Source organism: Phasianus colchicus, chromosome 2, assembly GCF_987193195.1.
Source record: "Phasianus colchicus chromosome 2, bPhaCol1.hap1.1, whole genome shotgun sequence".
Taxonomy (NCBI): Eukaryota; Metazoa; Chordata; class Aves; order Galliformes; family Phasianidae; genus Phasianus; species Phasianus colchicus.
The window spans coordinates 105,579,014-105,598,379 of NC_143437.1; the positions used below are offsets into that span (position 1 = coordinate 105,579,014).

At 45.3% G+C, this 19,366-nt stretch overlaps 1 protein-coding gene across 6 annotated transcripts in view; it reads right to left on the reverse strand.

Moving 5' to 3' along the window:
- The window catches only part of NCOA1 (nuclear receptor coactivator 1), a 155,623-nt gene that overhangs the window by 132,253 nt on the left and 4,004 nt on the right, over window positions 1–19,366 (reverse strand). Inside the window, exon 2 of one of the 6 annotated variants that reach the window (XM_090136546.1) lies at window positions 6,626–6,675. The exons of 4 other annotated variants lie outside the window; for them this stretch is intronic. The gene's annotated coding sequence lies outside the window, so the exon portion shown is untranslated. Of the gene's footprint in view, window positions 1–6,601; window positions 7,860–19,366 lie in introns of those variants that run through there. One more of the 6 variants, XM_090136545.1, reaches the window with a different exon arrangement.

The window sequence follows — 19,366 nt, forward strand, 5'->3', positions numbered from 1 at the left end:
TTTTGGTCCAGTAATGATGTTGTGTATTTATCTCACAAAATGATTGATTTCCCTACCTATTTACAGGGTATCTTCCTTTTGAAATATGAATCCCTTTGATTGAGACTCCAGCACACAACTTTATTCCACTCTGTTTTGAAAAGGACTTGCAACAAGACAGCTTGGGACCTAAGCCTCCTTCTCTTCTAATGAAGCAGCAGCACTGCAATATTACAACTCCATCATTTTATTAGCAATGATTACAGCATTCCAACCCCCTTAGCAGCCTCTGGACTGCAAGTGCTTGGGATTTGAGTAGGAAAGCTTCAACATCTAAGTGCTTTTGTAAAGCCATTTCATAATTTCAATAGTGAGGTGCTCCCATATGGCAGCAGTGAGTTCTGGTCCTGATCCAAAATCTTTGCACACTTTGCAGCCCCCAGCTCTAATTCAGGACAACTTTTTGGGAGTGCTGAATCAGTCAAAGGAAACGCTGCAGAGAGATTTCAATGGGGGTAATAATTAAAAGCACTCAGACCATCTGAATTTCTTCCCCGTGCCGCCTTCCAATTCCTCATTTTTCAAGATCTTGCTGGCTGCTCATTTTTCCGTGCATCTCATCTCTATTCTGCAAGCAAGAAAACAGCAGGGACGCCTTTTGTGTGCTCAGCACAAACATGCTGAAAAGAAGTGGGTTAGGCTGTGGCTGCTGCTCCATGGCGTTGGGCACTGCAGGAAGTTGACTGTGCAGAATTAAATCCCAGTTTCCTCTTTGGGACATATATATTGGCTGGAGATAAGATTATGATTCTAAGTGTTCTCTTGTAACGAGAACAAGAGCGTTCTGTATGCTGACAGCTGAAGAAAGGGCTCAGCAGGGCTTTCATCAAGATGGTCTAGGATGGTTAGTTATGGGCAGCAAGACAGGAGTATTTTGGAGCAGTTCTTTTGATTTGGCATTCCCCCTTCATTAAAACTTCATATGCAGACAGATGGATCTCTATAGAGATGGCTGGATGGATTGCTATAGAGATGAGGGGATGGATCCCTATAGAGATGGGGAGTCCATCCTATACAGGGGTCCATCTCCATAGGATGTATCTCTATACAGATGGATCTCTATAGATATGGGAGGATGGATCTCTACAGAGGTGATGTCTAGAGAGATAGCAGGGTCCATCCCATAGAAGGGTCCATCTGTATAGGATGGATCTCTACACATTTGGGGGGATGGATCTCTAGAGAGATAGGGAGTCCATCCTATACAGGCATCCATCTCTATAGGATGAATCTCTGTTCAGACAGATCACTATAGAGATGGGAGGGATGGATATCTAGAGAAATCTCTATAGAGATGGGGGGATGGATCTTTAGTGATGGATCTCTAGAGAGACAGGGGGAGGGGGGCCCGTCCTATACCTATACAGGAGTGCAGCTCTATATGATGGATCTATAGGACAGATCTCTATACAGATGGTTCTCCACATAGATGGGGAGGTGGATCTCTGTACAGATGGATCTCCGGATAGATAAGACAGACAAATAGATAAAACATATATATATGTTTTATAAAACATATATATACGCTCTGTCTGTCAGAAAACATAACTCACAAGCAGATGTGAGAGGGAACATCTCTATGAGCTCATCTCACCACAAAAGCAGGGCTGTTCCCATAGTCTGTTCACGAGTGCTTTGTTAAATGAGGCAATGAAGCCTCCACTGCTGATAAAATTGCCTGTTAGGAAACTTGTACTTTATATACACTATAAATTTAGACATGAAGATTTGTGTGTTTAAGGGCTATTCCGAGCCGGCTGGTTTGTTTTGCTCCCAATCCACAAAATCTTGCAGGCAAATAGCCAGAATTGTTACTTTTAAATTCCTCACTACTAAAAAGCTGCTAATTGCTCTTAACAGTCCTAGCATTCCCTGTCTTATTTTCCCATTGTATTCGTTTCTGTACAGTTCACACCTCCTGTGGCTTAATGCCAGACTTACTATTTTAGAAACACCACTTGAGACACCAGAATTTATTTAGCTTTAAAACAAGTTTTGACAAATGCATTTCTCAAGTTCTTTCGCAACTAAAATTCACGGTGCTTCCTACCAGAATTTTAGCTAAGATCTGAAACAACCTAAAAATGTTCTGTTTTGGGACCGTCAATCCCAAAAATTCAAAGCACACAGGCTAAGGGACAGGCTGGCTGCTCCCCACCTGAATCTTACCCTGATGATGGAAGGCTGCCGTTAATTTAACTTCTTTAAAAACCCACTATCCAGCTGTAAGCAACATCTCAAGTGGTGCCTAACAGCTTCAGCTGCCTCAGTCAGGGAGCATTTCTCTGCACTCTTTGCTGTTAGGTCTCTTCTCCATCCTCCAGCATCCCCACAGATTTCCCCCCTACCTGCAGAGCTCCTCATGATGCACCTCGTTGGGTAAAACTGCAGCTTCCTGAATCCACTGACTCACTTATCCCATCTGAGACCATCTTCTCTGCTCCCACCACCCCAATACCTCAAAGCCCACTCTTCACAACCCTGATGCTCTCACTCCCATCAGGTCTGACCGCTTAGCTCACAGAATCACAGAATGGCCTGGGTTGGAAGGGACCTCAAGAATCATGAAACTCCAACCCCCTGCCACATGGAGGGCCACCAACCTCCACATTCAATACCAGCCCAGGCTGCCCAGGGCCCCATCCAACCTGGCCTTGAACACCTCCAGGGATGGACGGGGCATCCACAGCCTCTCTGGGCAGCTGTTCCAGCACCTCACCACTCTCTCTGTAAAGAATTTCCCCCTAACATCCAACCTAAATCTCCCCTCCCTCAACTTAAAACCATTTCCCCTCGTCCTGCTGTTATCTACCCTTTCAAAGAGTTGATTCCCCTCCCCTCTGTAGGCTCCCTCCATCCTGCTCCTCACAGGCAATGCAAGCAGTTATGCTCCACTTTTCCACTTGCTGCACGCACTGGCTCTGACAATTAGCAGGCACCTTCTGCAGAGCATTTCATTTTAGGCTGTAAAAATATTCCTGGCTTTAGCGCCTTGCTAACTGCATCAAATGTCTCAACTCCAAAATCATGGGGCACGTTTTGGACTCCAAGCAGTCCTCACACCCAATGCAGCTCCATATAAATCAAAGTTTATTTGACGATGTCTTAACACTGATTAAAAATCACAGAATCACAGAATGGCCTGGGTTGAAAAGGACCACAATGCTCATCCAGTTCCAACCCCCTGCTATGTGCAGGTCACCAACCAGCAGACCAGGCTGCCCAGAGCCACATCCAGCCTGGCCTTGAATGCCTGCAGGGATGGGGCATCCACAGCCTCCTTGGGCAACCTGTTCCAGTGCCTCACCACCCTCTGGCTGAAAAACTTCCTCCTATTAACCAACCTAAATCTCCCGTCTTAGTTTAAAACCATTCCCCTTTGTCCTATCAAAAACAAACAAACAAACCCTATTCACTGATGGCATTGTGTCTGTCTTTCCTTTTTGCAATCTCAGAGAGAGATTCTCTTAGAGCTTTTTCTAAGTAAATCACTTTATGGTGTTATAGTTACAACGGCCCAAACCCTATCATTACGCAAACCTGTTGAGTCAACACATTGCAAGCACGTGGACTGGAAGTGGCAGTGATGCCTCCATGCCGTGAATAAGTAGTTTCACCCTCCTGGTATCCAGGGATGGGACCTCACAGAACATCTCACGGCAGCAGGAAGGTTTCAGCCTCAGATTACTCCTCAAGAGGCTTCTCCTGAAGTTCTCAGGTTTTGGCTCCCTCTCTGCGAGATTCCACCACCGACTGACTACAATCTCCAGGCAGTTTATGACTCTGGCAAGGCTCAGCGCAATCCATCACCGAGTTGACAGACAGAACATACGCTGGATCCTGGCTGACATCACCGCTGCAGTCTCTGGGTGAAGTCAGAAGAAACTATTGCAGGCTGAAAAACAACGCGGTCGGAGCCGCACGCGCTGTGCCACTCCTCTCCCCACAGCCCTTCCTATGTGACTGTGTTTAAAAGCAGACTGGTTTCATCCAAGAGGACCCTGTATCATCACTATTACCCAAGGCACCGAAACATCTGAATAAGTCAAACCTGAAAAATGAAGTGTACAAGCAGAGGGTGAAGCTTCTAGAAAAGTGAGCATGGTTTGATGCTACAAAGAAAAAGAACCTGGAGAGGAATGCAATTTGCTAAAGGTGTGGTAAGATGTATTCAGGCCCTGCAAAGCTTTTACGTGGAGTTAATTCACTAAAACCTGCCACACAGTAATTTAGCCTTGTTACACCGCCTAACAGAAAGGGAAGTGAAATAGAGCTCTCTGCATTCCCTAAGACCACAAGCGAGGCTGCAGCAGGCTGCCAGAAACACTTCCAATCGTTATCACTGTTAACCCAATGCCCACCGTGAGAGACCAAGCTCTGCTCGCTCCCTCTGCTCAGCATCACCCATGATGAGCAATTAAGATTTCTGAATATAACGATGCACATCGCTTTGCCTCATCCTTTGCTTCCTCCCCACTCAAAAGAGAGGCAAAAATCATCAAGCCAGCATCCTTTCCTCTACTAAACCACTCCTCTGTGACCTGCAGTGGCACTCTGAACAACGTGGTCCTTCAGCAGTACATTTGAGGGGTGAGATGCTTCGTTGAAACAGCACCTGCCCGTGGGCATGTAAAGGGAGCTCTGGGTCCCCACTGCATAAAAAAGTTGGTTTGGGTTTTCTTTTAGCATTATTAATGTCAAAACTGCAAATAAACAAGGATCAATGTTAAAATGTTTGTGCAGCTGGTTACTTCTTGTGTTAATGGTCCTAATTACAGAGGCCTACCTAGCTATTTACTAACATATATGTATGGATGTATACACACACATATATGGGTTTGAGCAACCTGGTTCAGAGGGAGGTGTCCCTGCCTGTAGCAGGGGGTTGGAACTACATGATCTTACAGGTCCCTTCCATGGAATGATGTGGGTTGGTTCCACTATATTATATATATAAAATGCCAGTGAAACGTTATTTAAAAAATGAATGGCTCTAGACCAAAAGAAATAACCTGCATCTAAATACACTGTAGCAGAGCATGGTAAGGCAATGCAGGACCCCCGAGATTTCTTTACCACGATGCCACAATGTAAGCAGCTGGAACAGCAGAGCGCAGGTCCCTGGACAGCATCTGCAAACAATACAAGCCACCAAGCCCATGCACTCAGCAATTCCTGCTGCAGCCAAGGTGCTTAGCAAAGCATTCCAAGACTGCCAGATCCCACTGCAGATTCTTTCCTACTTATGTGCAATAAAGACTGAGTTTAAGTATTTATCAACCTAAACTGACAGCTATCTTTTCAAAAAGAAAACACTTCTGAGCTTTGCCTTCTCAAACCGTTTAGCTTTGCTTGCAGAAGTTTCTGAGCTTATCAGTACATCGTGCTCCTGTGCTGAGATTGTAATGGGGACCAAATCTAACTTTTGCTCCACGTCCATCTGGAACGCCAAGCCTGTAGCTGTACTGCAATGGTTTTTCTTTGTTCTTCTCTAAATCAATTTAAAGAAATAGAATTTGCAGGTGGCTGCAGACAGAGCATAGGTAAGAAGTCGTGGAGTCATGCTGCCCAAATTTTGGTCTCCTCATCACCGACTGGCTCTTGCCACAAGGTTTTATAGCTAGACAAGAGCAGCAGGCACTGCTGGCATGGCAAATGGATCTACTCACAGCTGGGAAGCATTGTGCCCAACAACATTTTAACAACCTTCAGCTTCCAATGTGGCTTCAGCTAAGCGAGAACCTCTCAAGTTGTGAGGAGAACACTGAAGAGCAGCAGTGCAAGGGAAGCCAAAATAATCTGCTCCAATGAGTCTCTGAGACCATTCTTTATCCTATTCCTACAATGCAGTTAGCAACAGGGCAGCTTGTGCAAAAACACAGGGTCAGGAGCATGGAATTATTGAACCGTTTGAGTTGGAAGGGACCCTTAAAGGCCATCTGTCCCACTCCCTGCAGCAAACAGGGACACCCACAGCTCCATCAGTGATCAGAGCCCATCCAACCTGACCTTGGCTGTATGCAGGGATGAGGCATCCACCATACCTCTGGGCAACCTGTGCCAGTGCCTCACTTCTAAGAAAGGAGTTGGTTATCTTACATTAAACGTTGGCTGCCCAGGAACCTTGGTTATAGTATTAAGAGCATTAGAAGCAAAGAGAGTCCAAAAGGAAAAGGAACAGAAAACCAACTGCCCTGGGCTGAGGTTAAACCACACAAACATCAGCTGGAGCTAACAAGTTCATCTTAGTTTCAGAAGAGGAAAAATTGCCTAAATTCAGAGTTTTCATCGCATCCCTTTCTAAGTATGTCCCTGCTCTTTCTCTCTCTCTCTATATATATTTTTTTAAACAAACCAATCCTCAACAAACATTTAAGTGCTCAAAATTAAGCTGAGAGAGCACTTGAAACTCATTTTAATTACACTTTGATTTAAAAAAAAAAAAAGTCAACCCATTCCTTCAGACCCTGAAAAGCAGTCCTTTAGTCTGTCACCTCAGCAAACGAATTTGTTTTCTTAAGAGCAAGCAAGAAAATGAGAACACTAAGTGAGTACAGAGTACCTAGTTAATGCTCACAGTGCTCACCCAGCTTGTGCATCACTCCACCACCTCTCCTTCAGGGAAAAGGGACGATCCTGCAGGAAAAGCAGAAAGCTGTTGAGTCAGGACAGCTGCGTGCAGGTGCTGCTGGCTCCGTGTGGCCAGCTGCAAGGTGAAAGCGTGCTGATGTGCAAACAGATCACAACAGTCATGGCAGAGAGATGCAGCCACAGCACAGAGCTGTGCACGTGGCCTTGGAATGAACTACTTTGTTCTCCTTTTGGAAGGATTGCAAGCAAACCTGGTCTGGTATTAAATGGGGAGGTTGGTGGCCCTGCCTGTTGTAGGGGATTGGAGATTCATGATCCTTGAGGTCCCTTCCAACCTGGGCCATTCTATGATTCTATGATTCAAACCAGCACAGCCAACACTCCATTTAGATGTAATCTGTGATCCTCAGCTGCTCAGATGAGCTTGCTGGCATAAAATGGAAGCAGGGGAGCTGGAGGGGATCCTTTCCTGGGTGCTCCCAGCCCAGCACAGCCACCTCAAAGCCAGGGTGAGAGGCTCTGCTCACAGGGTCCAAGCCTGCATCCAGCAGGCTGAGAAATTCATAGCACTTATGTGAGAGATTCCAACACATGAGAGTTAGCTGAAACACCTGAATCAGCTACTGGAGCCTCACTACATTCAGTTTTACAAAACCTATATGGAGAACGGGTATGGAAAGCTGTATTTAAGATAATCCTAAGTTTTCTGACCTTTTCCTTTTTCATCAAGCTCCATCATCCTCCCTCATCCTCAACAAACCCGTTCTGTGTGGCCACACTCAAACCCCAACACTTCAACCAGTGCCAGTAATTAATTCTCTCTGATACTTATGTCAGCCCCCCGCCTCCCACTGACAGATGAGATTCACAGAATGCCTTGGGTTGGATGGGGCCTCAAAGATCACCTCATTCCAACCCCCAGCTGTGGGCAGGGCTGCCAACCACTACATCAGGTTGCCCAGGGCCCCATCCAAACTGGCCTTAGACAAGGATGATGGCTATTAGAAATCTGCCTTCCAATAACCCATTGCAGCCCCATTTCTGACATGAGATACATAATTCCTTAAGAAACACAAGGTCCAAAACACACAGACGTGATGAAGCCCAACCAGCTGAGCTCTCAGTACTGAAGCTGCACCCCTAAACCCACCTCCTACATATTTTGGCTTCAGGGACTCTCAGCCATAAGGTTTTCCTGATGGAAAGCTTATCACAGCTTTTTATCTCAGAAATGTCCTTGAGATACAAAGAGTTGGAATTTTCTTTCTGTATTAAGAGAAATCAGTAAAAACAAATATTCTCATGGAAATGCATCTGCTGAGATAAGGGGAAATGGACAGAAACACAAAGTGATTCGTGCCATTTGAAAACACAATCTGTGATAATGACTTTAAAAAAAATAATAATAAAAGCAGATTTCTGATACAGCCCTGTTCAGTTTTTGGTATTTGCCTGTCCCAATTTTCAGAGCAGGTTCCTCACCATCTCACACAGAGGCTATAAGCAGCAGCACTGCCACCTCATGCCAAGTGAAGGGCTAAGATCAAGGTGTACAGGAAACAAGGAACCCCATACACATTAGACACAACAACTGAAGCTTCTATTGCACTAGACCCCAAAAACCCAACTTATGGCTTCATCAGCATGGGAACACTTAGGAACAGGTGCTGACACCTTTTGTATTCCATTGGGAAGCTTTCCCATTGCTTTCAGATTGAAATTCCCCAACCTGTTGGCTGCACACTGAGCTCAGAGCCATTCCCCAGTCTAAACCATCGGGTCCATGATCTCAGCATGATACCAAACATGAAAGATGTTTCAGCAGCCTTTATATAATGTATGCACAGCCATTAAATTTGGAGCAGAAATGTCATTTAAACCATTTCAAACAGGAATTACAGTCGATTCCAGAGATCTTGATAGGGCATAATACCCTACACAAATGTTGCCAAAACAATAAAAAATATCCCAACAGATGGATACCACGTGCATCTATTGGAAGCAAACACAACCTTGTCCAGGATAAAATCTTCATAAACACAAAAATAAAGCCCTGCATATTTTTAGCTTGACTAAGAGGATTACACGAGGGTTTTATGAAGGCATTTACACCAGCACTGACAAACCATGGGGAGCAATGGAGCAGCCCATCCAACTGCACGGCACGCAGCACTCACTCCTTTGGGAATTGCTGTGTGATGCCAAAATCCAAACCCAGATCTTCTGGGTTGGCAGGAGGGAGCATCCCATCCCACACTGCTTATTTCCTCAATACATAGTGCCAAAGATACAGTCAGGTCCTGAGATGGGGGCTGTGATGGTCTGTTTTACTGTAGGACAAGCCCTAGACTCTGCTTGTTAAGCAGCAGTCATCCAATAAAGCAAAAAAAAACACCCATAATTGTGACACCTGGGTATGTTTGCTGCATCTAGAGGTCAGCTAAGTGAGCAGTGAATTTAAGCTGCACTGAGAGCCAGCTTACACAACCTAATGGCAAGTCGTGTTCTATACGTTTCAGGCCAGCAGCCCCTCTTCCTCTACACTTCTTGATATTCAAATGCAAAACCAGATTTTAAAAAGATGCTAATTATTGGCAGCAGCTCAATAGCTTCATTAGAAACTAGAACTCCCCATCAACACCAGGGATCATGCCAGCATGCCGAGGAAAATAAACACTGGTTTCTTTCATTAAAAAAGGCGTTTCTTCAGGTGCAGCCTCAACAATAAAAGCAGAGAGCCGAGTCAAAATTACACTATTTCTTTTCTCAAAGTATCACTATTAGATACACACAACTCACTGAGCAGGAGAGAGTTATCAGTATATGTAAGTATCCACTTTCTGGAGGAACTGTTATAAAAAAGCCAGGAAATGTTGCTACTCAGTCATGACTTGAGACTGGCAGATGGTGCTGCCCAGGAAGCCCCACTTAGAGAGTAAAATCTTGGACCTGTTTCCAGCACTGCCATAAGCAGGGGAGGTTTAGGTTAGATCTTAGGAGGAAGTTTTTCAGCCAGAGGGTGGTGAGGCACTGGAACAGGTTGCCCAAGGAGGCTGTGGATGCCCCATCCCTGCAGGCATTCAAGGCCAGGCTGGATGTGGCTCTGGGCAGCCTGGTCTGCTGGTTGGCGACCTGCACATAGCAGGGGGTTGGAACTGGATGAGCATTGTGCTCCTTTTCAACCCAGGCTGTTCTATGATTCTATGGTAAACATCCTCTAGGATCTCGAGCGAGGCCAGTTCAGCAAATCAGGAAAAACTCTCTTCCTTTGGAACAGGAGAACCGTTCTGCGATAAGAAGCCCGATACAGCTCAGTCATCATCTCGCTTAGACAGCCTGACTTCCAATTCTTAGGAAACAACCAGACTTAAACAGACTAAATACGTCCATCCTAACATCTTCCCTCATGAGATTTGGCTTTTAAAGAAAAAAAAAAAACCAAAACTTTTAGATGTGATGGGTGAAACTTCTGCCTCCAAAGTTGGTTTGGACAGAAGAAACAACAAAGCAATTCACAGAACTCCAAACCCAGTGCAGCAGTGCTCAAGCTCCATCCTGTCCTGGCTCTGTTGGGTGCCCTGCTGCAGCACAACCAATGCAGAACTGCACTGCTGTGTTTTGGGTACCCAGGAGGGCATGTCTGCAAAGGCAGCGATGTTATTTAGGCAATGGTTTTTTTACATATGTTCTTAAACACTCCGAGCTCTGTGCCACGAACACAAATGACTCATCTGGGACAGCGGATGGATGGTTAACAGACAGCATCAACTTCAATAAATTAGGCTTACATAAAAAATAGTTAATAATGCTCAAGTTGACTGTTAAAGTAATTCACACTACTTACGCAGCACGCATTAAAGAAGTGGCTAAGCAGTAACTGAATGAATCCCATAAAAACACCAACACAAAAGCCATATTTTACAGTGATGTGGCACAACTGACATTGCCAAGGGTCCACTGTGGAACGCAGACAGCTTGCCCAAAGCCATTTTCATAACAAAGGGCTGAATACTGAAATATTATATCCTCCAAGCTTCTGGTACACCGTTGTGGCTGCATAAGAACCATCTCTCTGTGGCTCTACAAAGACCTCTATCCAAACTTCAGCTGCACTAACAAACAGCAGAGTGCAACCCGAACTGAAAAGGAAGAGTGTAAAACAAAATTTGTTAGAGAAAAAAGGGGTTTTCCATCATTTTTCTTTTAAAAAAACAAAAAGACCCTTCATTTTAGGAGGGTTGATTTTTCCTATTTCTTTTCTGTTTTTTGTAACTGCAAGTATATACAAGATAGTTAACTCAAATATTTATCCCAACACTTCATGTCTATGAAAACTGCTGATATAATTTCAGTCTGGAAACTCTTCATCCCAAGCATTTTAGCAGTAAGCAAGACCACGGCCCAGATGTTCTTACGTGACATTTCTATGCACACTGCTCCTTGCAACAAGGACTATTTGCATTTAAAGGCAGCTGTGAGCACAGTTTGGCTATCTCAACCCAACGGGGATTGAGGGAAGGAAAAAGCAGACAGTGTGTATTATTAAATATTATGCTGACATGGCTAAAAGAGTGTCCTGAGTATCAGTGACAGTGGATTTAGACTGGAAAAGTGACAAAGGCACTTGAATCATTGCTGTCCCTCCCTAAGCAGCTTATTTGTTTTTTTTTTTTGTTTTGTTTCAGGCACAATAGGAGCTTGGGCTACTTCAGGTTGCATGTTACTACCTCATTATAAATACTAATTACTGCTATTACTTCCTAAACGTTTATTTGGGTTAAGCTATAATGCAAGCAGAGATGCCTTTTCAAGTCTATCTCAGAAGCACAGCAGGAGTAGGTGTGATTCCAAAGCGAGAGCTACCATGCTACTTTATACAGGCTTTCTCCTTTTCTTTAAGAAGTGTTTGATTTTCAGGGAGAATTCCAGTCCTCGGGTGGAAGGAAACCCCTCAGGAGGATGCACTCACTGTGAGAAGTCATCTGTCCAAGTCTTGGTTGGTGAGGGAGGAAGGAGAGGCAGCTTCAGCTCTTCTCCCTTTAAAGAAGGCTTGGTGTTAAGTGACATGACTTAGGCTCAGAGTGCTTTGCAATCAGCTAATTAATCCTTGATACAGGGGAGCCAGACACTTGTTCTTTGTGACTCTTCTATCAAAAACTAACAACTAAATCACTTTATAGGCCAAAACTTCAGGTTTCGAGCCACCTCAGACCAATGAGATAAAAAATGTGGCAGGGCATCCTCAGTAGGAACACAAGCAGCTCAATGCAAACCCCCCTGCACTGACTTAGCAGATCACATTCTAATGATCCTTTTACCATTGCGTAGCGTAAATGGCTGAAATAGGTACTAAAAATTAGGTCTGAGCTCTATCCAGCTGGGAGACAAAAAGAAAAGAAAAACAAACCGGGATGAATTGTTCTGCAGACAGCAATATTCCATGATTTCTACCCACTCAGCTGTGTTTCTTAAGCAAATCCATGCCTGTGCATTGGACTGCCACATCTCTGAGACTCCCCACATGCTAATTTTCTCCCACCTGAGAATTCTAATGGGTCATTTCAGAGGAAAAAAGGGCTTTTATTTCTTTTTTAATGAGGACGTGGTTCAAAACGGCCAGGTATACAAAACTTGTGATGTATTCAAGCAGCTCACAGAGATAAGACTATTCATGGTGTTTTCAGGGACCTTGAACTGAAGACGTGGTAGCCTTACACAGCAAGTAGGAAATGAGGCTGGAATAAACAAAGCTGGTTTTCAGTGCTGGGGGGGTGGGAGGGGAAGAAGCCATTTCTGGAAACACAATACAGAGGAGGAAAAAGACCATCTCCAATGCTGACAATCTGCTGTGGAACAGGTGGGGTAGGAAGAGCAGAGGCTGACAAGCAGTCTTTGCCATACTAATTCCAGGCCTTTCTACTAAAAGTGATCTACCCCCTTGGAAAGCATCACTGTGCCTCCCCTAGCTGCAGTTCTGTTTCATCCCACCTCCACCACATATTGCCCTCAAGACCTACTTGTAAGAAGGTCAGGAACCAGTGGAACGCAGCCTGAGAGCCGAAGAACACCTGGGCCGTCCCAGGAACCTCTGCTAAAATACAGTGAAGAATTCAAAGCCTTGACTGCAAGCACATTTGGGTTGGAATCCAAACAGTAGAGGTTTCCATCGCAGCAGCCAACAACTGGCCTCCCAGTGGTGTTTCTGTACAGACCACCTTCTTCCCACAGGACCTGTCCTGCATGCCTCTGCTGGCCAGCACAACCCTCCCCTGTGCAGGTCCTTATCTCCTAGTAATGGAGAAACAGAACAGCACTTGGGAGACGCGACTTCTACCCGTCACAACGGAGAACACTTAATCCTACAGCCTGCTCACGTGGCTGAAGCTTCAGATAGCCTTTTTTCATTGCTGGGAATGGCTGGGACTACTTTCCTTACGCAGAAATTTTTGCAAACGTTGAGAAATGCTTTCTATCTACTTAACTCATCTCCTGAAGGTGGAAGCTACTTGCTGATTAAATCCAGGCTGCAGCGTATCACAACTCTCTGTGTTATTTCACCAGCGAGGGCTGATGAGAACAATAGCTCTGTGCTGAGCCACATGCATCATTCTGTGGGTTAGCTGAGAACTCATTTAGTGCTCTAAATCTCATTATAACTCACTGATCAGGATGTAAAATACGCGCTTATCTCCGAACTGACGGCATTTGAACAGCTTGAAGCAAACTCAGCTCCTCTGTCTTCAAGTAGCAGCGGTTTCCCATGCCTCACACTCTGGGAGGCCCATCAGAAAGAATATCTTTGCAAACGAATTGAAGTCATCTAGCTGCACTGGATTAGAAGACTTAACCCAAAAGCTGAACGCAGAGTCAAATGCCAGAGCTCCAAACTCCAAGTTGGACAAGCCTGTGCCAAGCTGCCACATGGCAATCCCCTCCTACCCCATGGTTTACACTCTGCAGAAGCCCTGGCAGCCCCTGGGCTTGGTTTCAGCAAGCAGGAGTCCTCAAAGGAACCCAAATTTGCAGCAAGACAACTCAAGGAGCAGATGTAGCGGTGCAGTGATGCTGGCCATGTTGCCAGACACCCAACTACAGCACCCTCCAGCACTTTTAGTATCAGTTTCTCTGGGCAGCAAACCAATGGGCACCACAGAAGGAAAATACTTCCAGGCAAGTATTGCTTTGTTTTTTTGGTGGTTTTAATTTTTGATGGCTGTGCTGTGCGTTTTCCCCTTGCTCTCCAAATCTCTGCAATGAAACTTCAATCTTGTTTAAGCAGATTTGTTTAAACTGTTTTTACAAACCCCAGAAAGTTTATTTCCAGCCTGCCAGTTGCACACGGACCGTATAAATTACCCGGCAAAGGTATTTTCCAGCATCCAAAGGAAATCCAAGAGTCCAAGCACGCTTCTTGTTTTTAAAATACCTCCTTAAAAAGCCTTCAGGAGTTATTTAATGCTGTTTTCAAGAAGCCCGTGGTATCTCTGTAATCACACATTCTGTGGCAAGAGTCCGAAGGCAGGAATCCGGCTCTGCTCGCACGTAGCACCACGCACACCTACCAGTGAGTCAACAAGCACAGGGACCAGCAGGGCCGCTCGAAATTTGGAAATGAAAGTGGATGGGTTGGGGAGGCCAGCAGCTGCAGTTTGCTTCTGCTTTTTTTCAGCAGTACACACACACACACACATTTGGCCTCCCCTGCCAGATTCAGCCATCTTGCTCTCCACCCGAGGGGGTGTTCAGCTCTGGGGCCCCAACACAAGAAGGATGTGGATCTGTTGGAGCAGGAGGCCATGGGGATGATCAGAGGTTAGGGATAGGCTGAGGGATGTGATGTTCAGACTGAAGGCTATGGGGAGACCACACTGCAGCCTTATGTGGCCAACACGGACTCTTTGTCAGGGGGTGTGGTGATAGAATGATGGCTTTAAATTAAAAGAAGGTGGGTTTAGGTTAGATGATAGGAAGAAATTGCTTGCAATGAGGGCAGGGAAGTGCTGGCACTGCTGACCAGAGAAGTGTGGGTGCCCCATCCTTGGCAGTTCCCAAAGCCAAGTTATACAGGGCTTTGGGCACAGGGTTGGGTGGAATTTAGGGTCCCTTCCAAATCAAATCACCCAAGGATTTTGAGATTCCACACCTCAAAACAAGAACCCTGGTGCTTTCCCAACCCCACCTCAGGAACACACATCCCATCTCCACAAACACTGATGTTACAGCTCTATAATGGGAGCCCACCTACACCAAGGGTCCTATAATACTTTCACGCTCCTACTTTGCCTCTGGATTTAACACCTTCACATCACCAAATGCCCCATTTTCATAGAATCATAGAATGATTAAAGTTGGACTTTTTAGATCACCAAGTCCAGCCACCCACCTACCACCAGTGTTGCCCACTGCTCAGATCCCCACAGTTCTGCCACATCCCCACACTTCTGGAACACCTCCAGGTTTGGTGACCCCACCATCTCCCTGTGCCACTGCATCACTGCTCTTTATGAAAAGAAATGTTTCTTAATATCCAACCTGAACCTCCCCTGGCACAACTTGAGGCCATCACCTCTGGTCCTATCACTGTTATCCCAGAGAAGAGGCCACGTACCACCAACCAGCACACTCACACCACAGTTTGGGAATCCCTGCTGCAAGGAGCAAGGGCCACCAGACCTGTCAGCAGGAGTGCTGGAGCCAGGCCTGAGGGCTGCTGGCACGCTCTGGGAAAGTTGCACCCAATTTCATAAATTCACATCTACAAGCAGAGTAGCTGACCGTTCTGGGTACTTGAGAACAACCTGTCAAGTGTCATTTACCTCTCACAAACACCCTGCTCCTTGGGCAAATCATTCAATGTCTGCTGTTCTGTTTTATTCACCTGTGAAATGGGAGTAAAAAAAGGGATCGTGTATTTTTGTCTTGCTGGGGCATTACAAATGTAGCCAATGCACATGCGATGCTCGTATCAGAAATTAACAGCGTAAAGCAGCTTATCATCTAAAAACATTAGAAGAAAATTAAGCAGGTTGCAAAATCAAGCACTAAAAATTATAGAGTCAGGGATTTATACTCATCTGTGCAACCTTAATCCGTTCCACTTTGCCAGTCCAACCCATACAGTGAGGAGCATCTATGGAAAAATATCGTGTGGCTACAAAATTGTAATTACAGCTGCATCTGTTTTTCCTAACTTTAGAGTGTGCAGCGTTACAAACTAGATGGTTTTTTGATTTAATGACACTTGCCAGGTTTGGGATCTAGTCTGCAAGAGCAAATTGGGTTCTTTGTTTTGTAGGTTGGTTTGTGTTTTTTTTTTTTTTTTTGCTGTATTACTTGTTTAAACATACTTCATCCACAGAAGAACCAGAGAACCATATGAAATCATCACATTGTGCCACATGACAGATCTAATTAATACAATTTAAGGAGTTCCTTTGTTTTTACTGAATATGAAAATTAAACTAAGCAAATCACCTTCTTCCCATAGTTTTTTTCCATACAGCAAGCTTTGTATATACAATATTGTTTCTCCTTCCAACAACAACAAAAGCGTAAAATCAAGCCAAGCGCCATTTTCAGTGACATTTCTGAATTCATTAAAGCCTTTTCTTTTATTTACTTTGGGCCTTCAAAGGGATTATCGTCACTGCATCTTCAAAAAACAGAACTTGATGCCAACGCTGTCAAGTTTGGGTAAACTGCTTTAAAGGTTAAGGACGTAACTACTCATCAGCTGTCAGCAGTGCTGGGATCCCGCTGTGCTCGTGGGACGTCCACGCAGAACACATTCTGATTACACCAAAATATGGAGAATGCAGTTGCACACCCCAGGGAAGGTTCACAGAATCATATCACAGAATCATAGGAATGGCCTGGAAAAGGACCACAATGATCATCTAGTTTCAACTCCCTGCTATGTGCAGGTCACCAACCAGCAGACCAGGCTGCCCACAGCCACATCCAGCCTGGCCTTGAATGCCTGCAGGGATGGGGCATCCACACAACATTCACCTTTTTACAGAGAACACTTAAAAATGACCTCTGTGAAAAAAACAACGCGTGGACACTAGGGTGGGAAAGGCACTGATTGGGAAAGAAGGCGTGCAAACAATATAAACACAAAGTGTGCTCTAAAATGCTGGATTCTCATAACCTTAACTTAAAAGAGAGGAGCTGCTTGCTGCCAAGCCAGTTCCAGTCCTTATTCCTAACCAGTGAGTCATAGAACACGGTGCTTCACCTGATCCTTCACTTCTTCCATACACCAGCGTTCTTCAAATGACATTTGGAGAGATTTCACACACCAAATCCATTCCAGGAAAGTCTAACTCTTCATACCACAGAAAATGAGGCTTCACACTGATTACACTCCAGTGCACATTGGGACTTGGTGCTCAACTTTGCAGTAAGTTGAGCTCTGAAACACTCCAGTTTGGCACTTTGCAGCATTATGCACACAGCTTCTCACTGCTTGAACATGCAAGTCATACAAGGATGCAGCACAACCTACTGGGTTCAACTCTTTGAAAGGGCAGATAGCAGCAGAACAAGGGGAAATGGCTTTAAGAAGAGGGGAAGATTTAGGTTGGGTGTCAGGGGGAAGTTCTTTACTATAAGAGTGGTGAGGTGCTGGAACAGCTGCCCAGAGAGGCTGTAGATGCTCCGTCCATCCTTGGTTTGAGGCCAGGTTGGATGGGGCCCTGGGCAGCCTGGGCTGGTATTAAATGTGGAGGTTGGTGGCCCTGCATGTGGTGGGGGGTTGGAGCTTCATGATCCTTGAGATCCCTCCCAACCCAGGCCATTCTATTTCCAGAGCACTCTAAAATCCTACTACATCATCTCCCACCATCACAAGAAACGTGTCTGGGCTTCAGCCCTTTGCTGAGCACAACTCAGAACACAGAGGCAGCCTCGGGGACTCATCCTGCAAAGCTCTGCTGCAAATCTCAGCTCACCCCCCCAAGAGACCAGCAGCCCCAAGGCCTCCCAGCTCAGCCCACAACAGGTCGAGCTCTGCTGAGTTGTTTATTTTCAGGCACAATTTTTCCAGCACGATTTAAAATAACCGCTCACAAGCACGTGTCAAAATCCTTTTCAGGTTAAGTCAGACCTCTTTTTTTTTTTTTTTTTTTCTTCCTCCTTTTAAAAGAACTTCAAAGCCAAACGCTGCGCGGCACTTCCAGTAATACGCTCATCTCTCAACTTCTTCGAGACCTTTGAAGTCTGTTGATGAAACTGGATGTAAAGTCTGAGATGGAGAGCGGAGCGCGGGCTCTGGGGGGAGGAGAGGGCAGGCAGCAGTGAGCACAGAGCTCACAAGAATGGAGAAGAAAGAGAAGAATTCCGAGCTGTGAGATTCCTCGTGCGCTCTACGCATGAATTTAATTGATTTAAAGGTCTGAAAAGTTCAGGGCTTTTCTCTATTTTTTTTTTAATTCAGCCCAGCTATGTTAACAGAAAGGGGAAAATAAGATAGAGAAAGATGCTCAGCTTTCATTCTTAAGCCTCCAATGCAGAGTTTTAGTGGAAAAATTACAGTCCCCTCTTATTTTTGTATTGAAACACAGCTCAGCACTGTGAGACCTTGAGGTGGGGCACTGCTTTGCTGTGGGCTGGCAGCTCCTTGCCCTCTCCAGGCCCTTACTTCCCAAAAACAGCATGCAGGAGACAACACAGATGTCAGGCAAGTGACATTACCAGCACTCACCCACTCTCAGACCATTTCAAATCAAGGCAGGGCTGGGACTGCACACGTACCTTTCTATTCACAATCAAGAGCTGAACTTCACATATGTAAGCAAGCTGTTGATTTGTTTGGCTTTTAAACAGCCCCTCGCCCATACCTGCATCACAGGAATACAAGAAACAAGCCTACTTCTTTCTCTACCTGCAACACTGCTTTATTTTTTGGAGTCTTTCCGTCCTGAAAATTCATAAAGGGACCCTTGGAATTTCAGACATCAATCTAAAATAAGGGGAGAAAAAAATGAATCCAGAGAAACCCAAGTCTCAGCTCATTTCATAGAATATTCCACGCCATATAATTCCACATAAGCACAAAATACACATAAATAGCTGAGCACAGACATTGCAACGATTTGTGTTCCCAAGCCAGCTGCAGGATCAGCCCTGACCGGGACACTTGTTTAAAACACAACCTGGTGCATAAGGATATTTTTTTTTCCTCTCTAGAAAAGTGCAGTCACATCCAAGAACCCTTCCACTTGTCAGCTGTAAGCAGACAATTTATGGATCTTCAGAGCAAAATATGGATACCGGAGAGTTCACTGAGGCAAGCCAGCAAACTGCTTTCATTTCCTGGATCACCTTCCTGCAACTCCAGCTTGCTCCATTAAATCAAGGCAAATCTCTGCATGGACACACTGGTTTAAACCTGACTGCCAGGACAGCTTACAGAGCCTAATAAACCAGGTTTAAACAGATTTAAGAATATCTGTGCAGATTTACAGATGCTGGTGCACAAATCCACGTCGTTCAGGCAGTGTGACCGTGTCGGGGTGAGGATCTGACTCCAGGTGAGGATGCTCACTGCCACGTCCCTTCCCCAAAGCACCTCCCCACACTCACCCAAGGGCACCTGAGGGGAAGGTCCTGCTGCTCCCTGCACCGAGACGTGCTGGAGTTGCTTCCCAGTCAATTGCGTGAGCACATGAGAGCCCACCTGCCTTGCAGACGAAAGAGGAGGACAAATATTGCAGGATTATCAGCACAGAAG